A 17,202-nucleotide genomic window follows, 5' to 3' on the forward strand; every position below is an offset into this window, starting at 1 on the left:
TAAAACATGTAAACATGACAGAAATGATCAAGGAAAAGAAGGTTAATAAAATAATTGTTTTAAGCAGAGGGTAGAGAAAGGGGTAGTAAAATATTAATTCCAGTTCCAAGACAACTCCTTTCCATATAGCATATCTAAAATCAAACTTAAATTCAAAGTTTTTTTTTGTAGTCTGTTTCCTCCACTGTAGGTGGTGCCTGACCAGAGCAGCAAAACAGCCTGGAGAGCAAGTCTCTGGGTACCTGGTCCCTGGAGGCAGTGTTGCGATTGGCTGTGCTGCATCCAGATAACCCTTGGTGGCCATCTTGGATCAGAAGAGTCTTTTTAGGTCCCTGCTCCCCAGGTTTTGGAGCGCATTTGCATGTAGGTAGTGTAGGGACAGGTTCCCTGTCTGTTAGGGACAGTATTAGTGGCAGGAAGAAGTTCCAAACAAGAAGGAAAAGCTTAGGGATCACAATTACATTGGGCATCTTACCGTTTGGGTACGAGACAGCCAGGCCGCATTTCACCCCTCTAAACAGACACTGTCAGTTCAGCTAATGCCTGCTCAGCTACATGCTGTTGGTATTCATGAGTGCTCCTGGTTGAGTCCTCTCCCTTCCAGTTTGTTGTGAACTGTTTGCCTTGACTACAATACAAGTTCTTACTTTTCTGCAATACAAGTTATAATGATTGCATCTCGACTGTGTGTGAATTATTACTACTGCACCACGCTGCACTCACCCACATAGGTAAACACTGGAGAGAGTCACCCTAATTTCCTCACCTTGTGAGACAAATGTGTGTATTGCATTCTTCAAAATTCTGAACAATTGAATAACTTGTAACTCCCATATCATACAGTGCATAATTATAAAACTTCCTGCAAAAACCTTTTTGCTCAGAGATGAGATGTTAGACATCAAACATGCCAAGGTTATGGAAAGGGAGATATTAAAGTGGTTGTACACCCTGTACAACCACTTTCACCTACAGGTAAGCCTATTTTAAGGCTTACCTGTAGGTGATGGAAATATCCCCTAACTTTACAATGTCCCCGAATGATGTTGTCTTCTGCGACTGCGCCAATGTATTTGGCACATGCGCACTTTAGAACGGGCTTACTGTGCCGTTTCCAGAGGGGGTCATGACATGACTGGTGGCTCCTGCAAGTCACAGAGGCTGGAAGGAAGAGGGCTGAAGATGGACGGGAGATTGCAAGCTTCAGTTTCAGGTAAGTGACACATAATGGTCATTATACTTTACCTTTGCAGGGAAATAAAGAGGAAGTAAAACCCCATCAGGGTTTACTTTCTCTTTAAAGTGGTTCTAAACTCTTTTTTTTCCTTCATGAATTCTCTTTATGAAGGTAAAAACTGCCCGTTCACACTATCCTTCTCCCTAATACTTACCTGAGTCCTGAATCAATCGAGAGCTGTGCCTGGCTGAAGTTCTTCTCTCCCTGCTCTCACAGGCTGGACTGATAGCAGTGGCAGCCATTAGTTGTTGCTGTAGTCAATATAATCCTGAAAGGATGGAGCGGGGCTATGGCCGAGCCACACTTTGTGTCTATAGAGGAACACAGCCCAGCACTGTAGCACACCCACACATATGGCCCTATAGGAAGTGGATTACTATGAAGGCACACTCAGGAGTGGAGGAGCAGGCAAGTAGAAAATATATTTTATTTAAAGCGGGGGTTCCGTGGTCCGGACGTTTTTTTTTTTTAAGCCCATTCATTGTGCTTTCATATAACAATTTACTACTCACTCGTCTGGCGATTCAAATCATCCCCCGTCCATTTTCATTAAAAAGAATAACTTATATAGTCTGATCCTGGGATTTGCCATTTTGCTTGTGGGCATACTGAAGCCCACAAGCATGGACTTCGGGGTAGCGGTGTCTCGCTGGTCGGTGCTGCACTTTGTCTCCTAGGAAGCATAACACTTGCGGAGACCTCCCAGCATACATAGCGCCGCCAGGGAAAGCAAAGTACACGCCTACTCCCGCGGGAGGAAAACCCGGAAGTCATAATTCAGACAGCTGAGTCAAGGTAATTAGAGCCGCAGAAAAAAAAAAGTTAGGCATATGTGTATGTAATGTTGCAAGGATGTGGATAAAGTAATGTTGGAAATTAGGGTGAACCTCCGCTTTAAGCAAAAAAACTAAGGTTTATAATCACTTTAATATTTGGTATCAGTTGTTGGTGTCTATGCATAGCAAATAAACAGCTGGAACCATTACTCTTTCTTATAGATAGTACAGTATGAACTTTTGAAGATCCTGCTTACCAAAATCCTACCTGTGCCAATTAGGTAACATGCAGTAGCCAGCCCATTCCACCCAACTGGATAGTCTGAGTAGCTAGCAACTCAGTTTGATAATTAATATATAAAATATAAGATCGCAAAGTGGGGTGGGGGGGATGAGGGGATGTAGTTCACATTTTCTGTCTAATCTCAGGAGCCGCAAAAATTTTCTGTATGTTTTATCTGTACTGTCAGTTAAAGCGACGCAGTGCTGAAACGCAAAATGTGCTCTGGTTTTTGGGCAGCGAAATGGTCTGGGGCTGAAGTGGTTAAAGTGATTCTAAAGGATTTTTTTAAAATAACAAACATGTTATACTTACCTGCTCTGTGGAAAACCATTGCTCTGATTCTCTTCTTTTTGGGTCCCCAGCCAGTTGTTCTGACTCCTCCACCCCCCACCGAGTGTCCCCAATAGCAAGCCTCTTGCTATGGGGGTACTCGTAACAGGCTCTATCCTGTGACATTATTCAATCACGAACAGAGCGTGGCTCGGCCCCCGGCCCCGCTCTCTTTTCATTGGCTCACTGGCTTAGATTGACAGCAGCAGGAGCCAATGGCTCCCACTGCTGTGAGGGCTAATGATGAGAGAGATACCCGGGAGAGCTGCTGCACTCATGCACATTCACATTGCTAGATCGAGATAGGACTTAGGTATGTATATGGGGGGGGGGGGGCTGCACCCAGATGGTTTTTTATCTTAATGCATAGAATTCTGCCTTTAAAACCACTTAAAGGTAGGCTAAGTTTTTATTTTTATAATGATGTTAGTTTTATTATATTTGCATAATTTAATTTCATGTCCTCTTTTTATACTACAGTAGTGTTTTTTAGACATGTACACACTGAAATATTTTGTTTCGGAATTTCGTTTTCGTCCGAAAAATAAATTAATTTAGTTACTCCCAAAATTCGTTTTTATTTATTATTTTTTTTCGTAAAAAAAATGCATTTGTCCGAAAATCCAAATTAATTAAGGTCGAATCTGTCATTAAAGGCTTATGGTGTCTGTCGAATGTACTAAGAAGATTCGATGGAATCTTTTAAAAAAAAAGATTTGACGGAATCTTTAAAAAGAAAAGAAGATTCGACAGAATCTTTAAAAAAAAAAGTATTCGACGGAGCAACAAAACTGTACGATGACGCAATCGTACATTTCCGGTCGAATGTTCCGCCTACAAGCTATAGAAGAATTCTAATGTTGTATGACACTAGTAATAATTATATTTATTAATTATTATTACTAGTCAACCAACATTAGAATTCTTCTATAGCCTATGGGCAGAGCATTTCACCATAAATATCCGCTTGCTGCGATCGTATGTTTTTAGCTACTTTGTTGAATCTTCATGTCTCTCTATGTTGAATCTTTTCTCTTTATGTAGAATAATATTGGACTAATAGAGTTAAAGGAGTTGTAAAGGAAAAATGTTTTTGCCTAAAATTAATGTCTGCAAGGTAGACAGACAGAATAGTGTAATGATTCTGTTAAAAAACGAGTAAATACCTATTAAATTCCTTCATCTATATAACCTCCGGCATTCTAGTTTCTGTTCTCTCATTCACTTCCTGGTTTGTGGCGCTCGTTCATGTAAGAACTACATTTCCCAGTATGAATTGCGGCACGCCCAGTAATTCACACCTCCTTGAAGTCTCTAACACGTAGAGAGCGTCCTGCCACACAGATGTAGTTCCCAGGAGGGGGCGAGCACGTCACTGACCACCGCAGTAAAGCCTCCCTTCACGGTGGTCAGTAAAATCAGACAAGCAGGAAGTGAACAGAACAGAGAAGAAATAGAGCAACTTCTGAGAAAAAATGAACAATGAGGAAGTGAAAAGAGGAATGTCTGCAGGTAAAGGATGCTTATTATGAAAAAAAAGAAAAAAATCCCTGGTGCTGGGGCTGACCTGCCCACAATCTTATACTTATGCATCTCTTGTGTCTGGAAATGGACAGAGAGGAAATCTACAGATCACTTACATCCAGAGTATTATCTCTTTCAACTGCTCTAACCATTCCTCACTCTACTAAAAAAAGTGTGGCTTTAGGTACTCATTCCATTAATTTCTTTATTTCTTTATTTACATACTGTATATTTGTTTCTGATGTGTCCTATTTGCTTAAAGCATTTTTTAACTCCATATCAACTGAAATACCTGGCTGATCCTGCCTAGCTATGCCCGCCCGCTGCAAACAAACCACGATAATCATGGCTGCTGAGCCCCTGACACCATGGTCAATTTGCGTGCCTCTGTCATCTGCAGCCTGCTCTTCTGTGTCTGTCTCCCCTGTGCCCTCCTCTCCCCTACCCTCTCTGCTCGTACAATGTGCCCGCCCCCCCTCCGCTCCTCCTGCTCTAACTGTTCTCATTAGACATGTGCACAGAAAAAAAATCGTTTTTTTTTTTTCGTTTCGTATCGTTCCGTAGGTTCGTTTCCGTTCATTTTTCGTAAGACGCCCGTTTTCCTGTTCGTTCCCGTTCGTTTTTCATACGACGAGATTTTTTCGTATTCTGATCGTTTCGTATTTTCGTTACCGTTTTATTTTCGTACATGCGGGATGGTTCGTTATTCTGTTTAATTCATGTTCGTTACTTGTTAGACAATCATTTTCGTGAATTTTCGTCAATGATTTGCATTCTGTATTTTGGATTCCTTTTTCTGTTCGTGTTTTCGGTCGTGTGTTCGTGTGACATCTATGACAATTTGTTGTGGATGTCATGTGGGCATGCGACTGAAGATACGAACAGAAAAAGGATTTTCGTCATTTTGTACTTTCGTAAATATATTGCGGGATTCGCGGCACTTTCAACACGCGGCTCATCCATATTAACTATTGTTAAGCCCCATACACTTGGTCAGACTTTTTTAACAACAAACATAAAAACGATAGTTTTCTGTTCGTTCTCAGAAAATGTGTTCGTTTTTAAACTCCATCAGAAAACCATTTTTGGGTTCAAAAGTCTGGCCAACTGATCTCCCTTCAGATGAAAATCCACAGAAAAGTTTATTTGGCTTTACTGTACTACTCAGCACAAAAGAGAAACTGCTAACTACACTCACTGCCCATTCAAAAAAAAACGAAAATGACATCTGTGGCAAGGGATTTGCACACTGAAGCCAATGCTGGAGGTTATTCTTGTGTCCACTGACACAATTGGGGGTTATCCTTGAATCTACTGACTTCAATGCTGGGGGTTATTATGCCTCCTCCGACTAATAATACTGGGGTTAGTATTTCACTCACTGAAACCAATGTGGAGTTTTTTTCCATAATACCTAGTCATGTCTGTGAATGTCAGAGTTTTACAATGGATCATGGGACGTGTAGTTCCTCAACAGCTGGAGGGCTGTAGTTTGGAGATCCCTGTCCTATAATAGCAAGGTAGTCAAATTACATTGAAAATGTTCCAGGTGCTTAAATGTATATGCAATTTAAGCAAACGTTTAATATTTGTCTTGGCAACCTATTAAAATGCCAATACCTTGGAATACCATATTAAAGGTGAATCATATTTTCAGCCATATGGACTTACATTGTGCTGCATACAGGATATCTTTGTGGCAAAAAAATCTTATTTCAGTCACCATTAGAGAATGCTGTTTGGAGGTGTGGGACTTGCTTTAAATTCACCTAAATAAGCAATATATTTCCTAGGAACACAGTAAGCAGTTTTCAGAGCCAGGGGCTGTAGGTATTATTACTAGAATCAGGCATTTTCTTCAGTAAAGATTATATATTACATTTGCATTGCTTCAGAGGATGCTGAGTGTAATGTAAAATGTATATTGCAAGTAGAGTAATATTGTGGGGTCTCCTCGCACTACAGGGGTTAAATGTGCGCTAGTGGGTACAGGAACAAGTATTATAACTTTTCCTATCCCCACTCCAACCAGCTCCAGTGGTGCCCTATTCACTAGACATGTGCACACTGAAATATTTTGTTTTGGAATTTCGTTTTCGTCCAGAAAATAAATGTATTTAGTTACTCCCAAAATCCGAATGAATTAAGGTCGAATCTGTCAATTGAAGGCTTATGGTGTCTTTTTTTACAATTTCTTTCTTTTCATTTTTCTTTTCATTTGTACAAAAAAAAGGAATGACATCAATCTTAACATAAAATAACAATAAACAATCAATCACCTTTACATAATTTAATCATAACCTCTCATCTTATATTTCAACAAAAGATACATTAGCACCATTAATTCACCCCTATCCTCTCGACTCCCCCCTTTCCAAGGTAACCGGGGTCGAGAGGTGGTAGTGGACCCCTCATTCCCAGTACTAATTGGGTATAAGAAAGGGAGCAGAAGAAAAGAAGAAAAAATAAATAAAACAAAGATTGCCTGGTCATGGGGTTACGCTATCCCGAGACCCTACATATTGCTATTATCTTACCCCACTCCCTCTCACCCCCCATTCCATTCCCTGTACCACTCCCCCCACAAACAAACATAACCCCCCCTCCGTAGCCCCCTTCCCCCCTCCAAAACATCCCCTCCCCTCTCTCCTCTCCCCTCCCTCAGTCTCCATCCACCAGCCTCCCACCCTCCTCTGAGGATATAAAATTATTCCAGGGCGACCAAATTTTTTATTAAATTTCTCTTCTTTTTTCTGCTTGTCCATACTAGGTCTTCCATCCTGTTCACTTCTTCCACGTTTCTAATCCACATGCTCACAGTAGGAGATTATACTTGTTTGCATTTAGGCGGTATGCATGCTTTAGCAGCATTCACTAAGTGACACAAGATGGAATTCCTGTATATTCCCCACGGTATCTCTGATAGATGCAGAAGGAAGAAGGCCGGATCCTCCGGTATTGCCACCTCACTAAATGTTTGAATAATCTCACTGACTCTTCCCCAAAATCCCCAGATTTTGGGGCAAACCCGAAAATATGTACCATCGTGCCCTGTTCTACTTGACATCTCCAGCAATCACTCGTTATATTTGGATAGTACCTATGTAACCTTCTGGTTCTAAGAAGATTCGGCGGTGCAGCTAAACTGTAGCCTACAAGCTATAGAAGAACTCTAATGTTGTATGACACTAGTAATAATTACATTTATAAATTATTATTACTAGTGAACCAACATTCGAATTATTCTATATCCTATGGGCCGAGCATTTGACCGGAAATGTACGATTTAGCTGCTTGTCGAATCCTCTTAGAACTTTCGACAGACACCATAAGCCTTCAATGACAGATTTGATGTTTGTATGTTTTTCTCTGCTTTGTTGAATCTTCATCGTTCATGTCGAATGGTCTACCCCAACACTGTCTCTATAATGTCGAATCTTTTCTCTCTATGTCGAATCTTTCCTCTCTATATAGAATAATCTTGGACTAATAGAGTTAAGGTTAGACACATTCGACCACAGGTTCGATAGACACAGATTGCTATTGTCAGCGTCATGTCGAATCTCCTATCTATATCAAACTGTTGTAGCAACGAAATCAAAAATATTGCATTTTTTTATATTGGATCTTTCGGATTTCGGATCCTGCGTGTTCGTTTGTTAAAACGATAATGAAAATACCCAAAATTCGGTCGAAAATGCATTCAGACGAAAACAAATGCACATGTCTACAGTTTATTTATTTATAGAATTTTAGAAAACTGCCAGTATAGTAGAAAAGCCTGTTCCTTGCCAGCATCCTGTAGAGAAGGATCCATACTCCATGTACTGAAGCAGTGGTCTCTCTTCAGAGATACAATACATTATGTGCTAGGTCAGAGCAGGACTCCTCCAATCAGCAAATCTCATGGCCCCTGCTGATTGGGTATTTGTAGTCTCTGTGTCATTTACTTGCTATTGCCAGTGGCATACTACTGAATTGTAGTACCATATGGTTTCAAATGTGAAATATTAAATAAGATATCTACCGATTTTCATAGCATGCAGCTCTCTGAGGAAGGATAAGAATAACATGTTAAGCTGGTATACCAAAAGAAAATAAACAGGTGGTATAAAATTGCAAAGTCTTTAACATCTTGCCTAACATGTCATGCATATTTTTGGTGGCAATGAGTGTTAGCCTTAACTCCAAAATGCCATACATGTGTAACACCCTCTACCTTAGGTAGGTGCTAAGTGTAAGGGTTTTTTGTGTAAGCTGCCAGGGCAGGTACATTTAACCAGGCCTATTCTGCAAGCTAGTTGTTTTTGATCTGGGGGGCAGGGGAGTGGTTTAGTGTAGCAATAGGTCACTGACTTCAGCTCTTGGACGCCTCCTCTGTTTCCCAGGAGAATGTTCTGGAGAAGGAAAAGGGCAAAGAGCTGGAGTGACATGGGATACATGTGAGGAGCTCTGATCAATTCCCAACTAGGATTGGTAGGGAGTAGGCTTCCTACATATACCCATGGTCAACCTGCTGGGGGAGGAGTTGTCAGCTGGGTGAACTGAAGGATGGAGTGTTAGACTGTCATGCCTAAGGAAACCTCCATCGGTGGGGGGGGGGGGTGTACCCCTGGCAGAGAAGTTCGGGAGCTGGGAGGGAGCCCCTCCTTACACAGTCATGAATAAGTGTCCTGGAAAAGGAGCTGGAAGAGACAGTTGGCCCACACGTCCGGTGTAAGTTCTTCAGAAAGGATCCAGGGCAGGTGTCGGTGAGTGAAAGCACAGTGGAGAGATCTGGAAGAGGCATGCCAGGGGAGCTGGATGTAGAGCCTGAGGGAGAGACTGTGGAGTTTGTGTCAAATCGATGTAGCCATGAGGGCAGGCAAGATTTGCAAGTCGGACTTGCTGGGATCAGTAGTCCATCACAATTTAATCTTCTCAAGTAAACGGTTGCTGCCATAAAGGGATACTGCAGGCCCAGGCCTACAAAAGGTCATCAAGTAAATTAACTAGGACTTATTCAGAGTGAGGCATAGTCATGTTCTGATGGCGCGACAGATTTACTAAGACTGTGACAGGAAGCAGTGTGCTGGAGGAAGAAGTGTTCTGAGGTAAAAGGCTGTCGAGTTTAGGGTCAGCTATCTTGTCCTTTCTGAGAAGTGTGACACGCAGTGTCAAACTTCTACCAGCTACCAAATCAAAATTTACTGGCACGACGCCCGAAATTTACTGGCACAGCCACGTTTTTACAGGCATTTCACAAAAGTTACTAAATAACATTTTTAGGTGCAATTTTCAGTATTTAGGCTACAAACAAGTACACTAGGCAAATAGCAATGTGATTTAAGGTAGATATTAACCACTTGCCGTCCGCTCTATAACAAAAGGACGGCGGCAAAGTGGTTTTAATATCCTGACTGGATGTCATATGACATCCTCAGGATATTGAGCCGTTCGTTGTTGCAGGGTGTCATTCTGACACCCCACAACACCGATCTAGGTAAAGAGTCTCTGACGGATTACGGCTGATCACGATGTAAACAGGAATAGCCGGTAATCGGCTTCTCCTCACTCGCGTCTGCCAGATGCGAGTAGAGGAGAGCCGATCGGCTGCTCCTCTGACAGGGGGGGTTTGTGCTGATTGATTATCAGCACATCCCCCCCGAGGATGCCCACACTGGACCACCAGGGATACCCACCACAGGTATGCCACCCTAGACCACCAGGGATGACAATCAGAAATAATGGATGCCAATCAGTGCCCACAATGGATGCCAATCAGTGCCCACAATGGGCATCACTGATTGGCAGGCATTATTGTTTGGCACTGATTGGCATCCATTAGAACAACACACTACAGTACATTAGTGTCACCTATCAGTGCCCATCTATGCCCATCCGTGCCACCTTTCAATGCCCATCCATGCCGCCTATCAGTGCCCATCTATGCCGCCTATTAGTGCCCATCCATGCTGCCTATCCGTTCCCATCCATGCCACCTATCCATGCCCATCCATGCCGCCTTTCCGTGCCCATCCGTGTTGTGCCTATCCGTGCATATGCGTGCCGCCTATCAGTGCCACATATTAGTGCCCATCATCAGTGCCCATCAATGCCGCCTTATCAGTGCCCATCAGTGAAGTACCATCAGTGCCCATCAGTGAAGGAGAAAACTTACTTATTTACAGTGTTTTGTAACTGGAAAAAATATATATTTTTCAAAATTTTCGGTAATTTTTTAAAAAAAATTGCAGAAAATAAAAATCCCAGAGGTGATCAAATACCACCAAAAGAAAGCTCTATTTGTGGTAAAAAAAATTATAAAAATTTAGTTTGGGTACAGTGTAGCATGACCGTGCAATTATCATTCAAAGCGCGACAGCGCTGAAAGCTGAAAATTGGTCTGGGCAGGAAGGTGTATAAGTGCCCTGTATGGAAGTGATTAAGGTAAAAAAACATATTTTTGATATTTTTGATATAATAAGGGCAAATTATTTAGTCACATCGCCCCTGCCTCCATCCCCCTCTGCCACCAACACCCCCTGCCTTCACCCCCCTCTCACCCTGCCTCCAATCTCCCTCTGCCACCAACACCCCCTTCCTCCAATCTCCCCCAGGCCCCCTGCCTCCAATCACCCCCTGCCTCCATCGTACCCTGCCTCCATCCCCCTCTGTGGTGCCACCAACAACTCCTGTCTCCATCCCCACCCTCTGCGGTGCCTCCAATCACCCCCTGCCACTAACACCCCCGCCTCCATTCTCCCCCTGCCTCCAATCTCACCCAGGCCCCCTGCCTCCATTGTCCCCTGCCTCCATCCCCCTCTGCTGTGCCACCAACAACCCCTGTCTCCATCCCCCACCCTCTGCGGTGTCACTATCCCCCTCTTCGGTGCCCCCAACACCCCCTGCCTCCAATCACCCCCTGCCACTAACACCCCCTGCCTCCAATCTCCCCCTCCCTCCATTGCCCCCTGCCTCCATCCCCCTCTGCAGTGCCACCGCAGCCACCATCACCCCCTGCCTCCAACCACCCCTGCCTCCAATCTCCATGCGCAGTTCTAAGCCGAACCGATCTCTGCGTTTTTTTACTGGCACATTCCCGCAACCACTGACATTTACGAACGGGGGAAAAAAGTGTCAGTTTTTACGGACTGTCCGTAAAAATATGTACGGTTGGCAACACTGGTGACGCGGTTACTATATTGTTCAAAGCACTAATTTGTTCTATGGGTATCTCATGTCCCTTTCCCCAACCAAGTTCAATCCCCTAATAAAATAACAAAAACAAGCAAGAGACTGTTCATTGACTTAAGGAGTGTGCCTAATGGATGTCTGGCTGCAGGGTGGAATGTGTGGATGTTGTAACTCGTAGCAACCAACCGCTACATATATGTGTCTGAGATTTCTGTGCTGACATTGCACTTACTGCCCTCTCACAGCACTGTGACCAAACTATCGCTGACAGCTCCTGGTCTCTATAGATATCATTGGGAGCCACAGACTGAACCGTCTCCTAGTTATGATCATGCTCCCAATCACATGACCACTGTAACAGCCAAACATTGTGGCCACTTGATCAAGAAGTACGTCTTTCCCCCTTATTTTAGGACCCAGGTAAAGGGTCATGGTGGTTGGGAATGGGTTAAAAAAAAAACAGCTGAACACCAATAGAGTTTATTTACATATAATTTGGTGCCCCAAGCAATCATAGATAAAGGATAAAGTTAATTTCAGAGGATGTGCATTTTTTCTCATTGTAAACTATTTTCAAACTTTTTCAAAGTATGCAGAAGTCTATATTCTGCCAGATAAAACATACTACAAAGTGATTTAGCAATTTTCTAGTATTTATTAGGAAAGTAGGCAGTTTCAGACACAGATCATCATAGATATACGTGAATTACATTCCAGTAGGATGTTCAATCACTTCACTGTAGTCCGGTATAGCCTCAATCCAGTATACATTCTGAAAGAATGATTCAAGCTTTACAAGAAGTTGCAGAGTAATTGATCCATATCTTGCACTGGGGTATAACATTTCCAACTGAGAGAGGTGGAGAACAGTTATAAATGTTACACCTTCTCAGTTACTGATGGTGGGAGTGTTGAGAAGTACTCTGTTTGAAATGGCACAGTTTCTTTGATTTGAAATGCCTGCCAGCGTACAAAGCTTTTCTGAAGATACAGGAGAAAGAAAGATATATCTCTAGATTTGTTGCCAAACGTCTGTCAGTTTTCTTTCCCTGGATACAGTAAGGATTTTTTTGGGCATTGGAGGAAATAACTACCAGTGACCACTTCAAGTAACAGAGCTGATGCTTACTTTATCACAATGCCACATGAGAAAAAAATCTCTCACTAACAGTTCTTATACACGATAATCAGAAAAAATGTTTTTCTGGTTTATCTGCCTCTTTAATCACAGAAGTAAATTTAAATAGCTCACCTAAATCCAATTGTTGTAGCACATTTGCTTTATGTGGTTATGCAACACCCTCATTCCCCTCCTTCCATTATACTTTGGAACCAGTGCCCTTCTCTCAGCCAACCATATTTAAAGCCCTCGGTTAATTAGCATTAAGCCCAACTCAGCAATCTATGGACTTCCCACAGACTCGGAATTCCAATCTACAACTATCACAGCTACAGTATAAATTCACTGTTCTTGTGCATTTTGAACTTACCCCCATGGACGGCATTCCATTTTTTTTGCCACTCCCATTGAGCCTTTTTTACATTACTGTACTCTTCTTTGTGTTGTGTTAAAAGGGGCAAAGCTGCATTGAGTTACCCTTAGGCCTCGTACACACGATAGGTAACCAGAGGACAACAGTCTGATGGACCGTTTTGATTGGTCCAAACCGATCGCGTGTAGGCCCCATAGGTTATTTAACCTTAGGTTAAAAAAAAGCCAACTTGCTTTAAAATTAACTTATGGATTTCTAACCGATGGAAAAAAAACGATCGTTAGTAGGCACGTCCATTGGTTAAAAATCCACGCATGCTCAGAATCAAGTTGATGCATGCTTGGAAGCATTGAACTTCGTTTTTTTTCAGCAGGTCGTTGTGTTTTACGTCACCGCGTTCTGACACGATCGTTTTTTAACTGATGGTGTGTACGCACGACGGACCATCAGTCAGCTTCATAGGTTAACCTAGGACAACGATCCTTCAGACCGTTGTCCTCTGGTTAACCTATCGTGTGTACGAGGCCTTAAAGGTGGCCCAACTCCAAAATACCTGTCGTTAGGATGCGATTATATTTTTGCTGCTTAACCACTTCCCGACCTCCTCATGTACATTTACGTCAGCAGAATGGCATGGACAGGCACATCCACGTACCTGTACGTCCTCTGCTAGACGTGGGTGGGGGGTCCAATCGGGACCCCCCCGGTACATGCGGAGGTCGGGTCCACTCGGGGAGCGATCCGGGACGACGGCGCTGCTATTTGTTTATAGCCGATCCGTCGCGATCGCTCCCCGGAGCTGAAGAACGGGGAGAGCCGTGTGTAAACACGGCTTCCCCGTGCTTCACTGTGTCGGCGCATCGATCGCGTCATTCCCTTTATAGGGAAGACACGATCGATGACGTCATTCCTACAGCCACACCCCCCTACACTAGTAAACACACACAAAGTAAACCCTAACTCCTACAGCGCCCCCTGTGGTTAACTCCCAAACTGCAACTGTCATTTTCACAATAAAGAATGCAATTTAAATGCATTTTTTGCTGTGAAAATGACAATTGTCCCAAAAATGTGTCAAAATTGTCCGAAGTGTCCGCCATAATGTCGCAGTCACGAAAAAAATCGCTGATTGCCGCCATTAGTAGTAAAAAAAAATAAAAAAAATAAAAATAAAAAAAAACTATCCCCTATTTTGTAAACGCTATAAATTTCGCGCAAACCAACTGATAAACGATTATTGCGATTTTTTTACCAAAAATAGGTAGAAGAATACGTATCGGCCTAAACTGAGGAAATTTTTTTTTATTATATATGTTTTTGGGGGATATTTATTACAGCAAAAAGTAAAAAATATTGCTTTTTTTTCAAAATTGTCGCTCTATTTTTGTTTATAGCGCAAAAAATAAAAACCGCAGAGGTGATCAAATACCACCAAAAGAAAGCTCTATTTGTGGGGAAAAAAGGACGCCAATTTTGTTTGGGAGCCACGTCGCACGACCGCGCAATTGTCTGTTAAAGCGACGCAGTCCCGAACTGTAAAAACCCCTTGGGTCTTTAGGCAGCAATATGGTCCGGGGCTTAAGTGGATAACTGAAGTTTGTTGTCCCATCTTGTTTTCATGTAGTCAGCTTGAAATGTTTAGTATAGGAGTTAACTTCATATCATAGTAGTTCTGTTCATAATCAAGATGGGATTTTACAAAAACCTCTGGTACAGCATAGTGTATGATGACACAACATAGTTTAAGGACATGGCATAGTCATCTTTAACGCACTACAAATACAGCCTAGCTGTTGTGTGTCTACAAGAAGTTAGCTACCGCTGTGCTTTCCCTTAGTAAAATTATGAAAGTTCCTCAAAACCATTGTCATAGGTGTATTCTGTTTTAATTTTTGTTGGAGAAATAAAGATTTTAAATAAACTATAAAATGGATGCAAAACATTGGTTTAAAAGTGGGTACGTGTACAAAATGCTCCACAATCATTTAAAGAGGGGGTTCACCCTAATACATTTTTTTTTCTAGCATTAAATTAGGCATAGTAGCGCGAGCTACAGTATGCCTGTATTTATTTGTTTAGCCCCGTACTCACTGTGCAATCGTATAGATAAGATTCCGACTCCCCGAGGGGAATGGGCGTTCCTATCCAGAGGGAGCATGATTGACGGCCGGCTATGGCTATTCTCCGGAAATAGCCGAAATAGGACTTGTCGCTTCACGGCGCCTGCGCATAGTCTGTGCACAGGCGCCGTGAAGAGCCGAGACCTACTCCGGCTATCTTTGGGGAGCGTGACATGCCATAGCCGGCCGTCAACTGCCGATGAACACAGTCAAAATAAGGCAGTGTATGCTGCTGGCTCCGAAAGTAAGGGGCAAAAACTGTATTAATATTTCCTCAACATGGAACAAATAAGTAAAGGAATGGTAATACAGATTAATTGCAGAAAAGGGAAACATTGCACAATGTTTTGTCCATTTCAGTCTAATTATAAACGTTATTAATCCAAAAGTGATTCTGACATTTAACAAAAAAAAAGAAAAACATGCAGCAGGAAAAAAGTACAGGGACCTAGAGGTGGCTGCACATACCTTCAGCATTCTCCAAATGCCTGCATTTCCAGCTGAATTTTAAGACTCCCCTGTAGTGAGATAAGCCTATTGCTAAGAAGGGCTGTGCCCATGAGCAATTGTTGAGAGTGTGTCTCACTGCCCATCTCCACATTTCCAGAATATGCTTTTGCCTCCCATCTCTGTATATCCAGGATTCCCAGGGCCTCCAGGTCCACCAGTGCTTCCAGAATTCTTGCCAGTACTTCCAGTATCCCTGCCCTTACTTCCAATGGCACTCACAGAATCTCTGCCAATACTTTTAATGGTGCTCACAGCCTCTTTGCCAGAACATCCAGTGCTTCCTGAAATTATACTGGGCATGTCACCTGACCCAGAGAGGTTTTTAAATATCAGCTCTGGAAATGACTATAATACTTACCTGTGAGAATGCCTAACCATTGCTGAAACGTGTTGTCCTGACTGCACTTGTTTGCCACTCTCCTTCTGGTGACAACTGTAACATTTTGGATTTCTCAGTGGTGACACAGATATCAACTCAACAGGGGGAGTTTCCCCCAACTATTAATTCTGAGGACTACTGTCATTGGTACCAATACTGAGACAAAATCCAGAAATTTGAGCTGTTGCTGGAACAGGAATAGAGGGGATATACTGTATTCTAGTTGGGGCACTTGCTCAGCTGCCAGTTCTCTAAGAGGGGATTTTCCTTCCTTTGGAGAAATCTTGGGGCAGATCCACAAAAGAATTACGCCGGCGTATCTATTGATACGCCGGCGTAATTTTAAATTTCCCGCGTCGTATCTTTGTTTTGTATCTTCAAAAGAAGATACGACGGCATCACGGTTCGATCCGACAGGCGTACGTCTTAGTACGCCGTCGGATCTAAGATGAAATTTTTCGGTGGCCGCTAGGTGGCGTTTCCGTCTAATTCCACGTTGAGTATGCAAATTAGCTAGTTACGGCGATCCACGAACGTATGTCCGGCCGGCGCATTTTTTTACTTCGTTTGCGTTCGGCTTTTTCCGGCGTATATTTAAAGCTACTGTTATGAGGCGTACTCAATGTTAAGTATGGCCGTCGTTCCCGCGTAGAGATTTTAAATTTTTACGTTGTTTGCATAAGTCATTCGCGAATAGGGATTTGCGTAGAATGACGTCACTGTCGGAAGCATTGGCTTGTTCCGGGTTAATTTCGAGCATGCGCACTGGGATACCTCCACGGACGGCGCATGCGCAGTTAAAAAAAAACGTTTTTTACGACGGGTCACGACGTATTTACATAAAACACGCCCCCATCACAGAGATTTAAATGCCGCGCCATTACGCCGCCAAAGATACACTACGCTGCCGTAACTTACGGCGTGGATTCGTTTTGGATTTGAAAAAAAAAGTAAGTTACGGCGGCGTAGTGTATCTTAGATACGCTACGCCCGGCGTAATAATGCGCCGTTGTACGTGGATCTGCCCCCTTGTATCTTGAGACAAGAAGTAAAGAAAAATATCACCAAAGGGAGAAAACCTGACATCCCCTACTCGCTTTATAACAAACAAAAATACAGCCCGAGGATAAGATATATTTTAAAAAGAAAAGTAAAGACATTTGATTTTCATTTAACTGAAAATATTTCAGCAGATAACAATCATTTAGAGACTTTCTGCTTTTAAGTTGTAGAAAATCTATTTATTTAAGCCACCCTAGGACAAGCATAAACCTTCACTTGTATTGTATATACATTTTTTTTCCTGAATGTAGCATTTTTTCTATTTTTTAATTCTTATGCCACGTACACACGACCGTTTTTCGCGATGTAAAA

The sequence above is a fragment of the Rana temporaria genome, chromosome 10 (genome assembly GCF_905171775.1).
Source record: "Rana temporaria chromosome 10, aRanTem1.1, whole genome shotgun sequence".
NCBI classification, from domain to species: domain Eukaryota; kingdom Metazoa; phylum Chordata; class Amphibia; order Anura; family Ranidae; genus Rana; species Rana temporaria.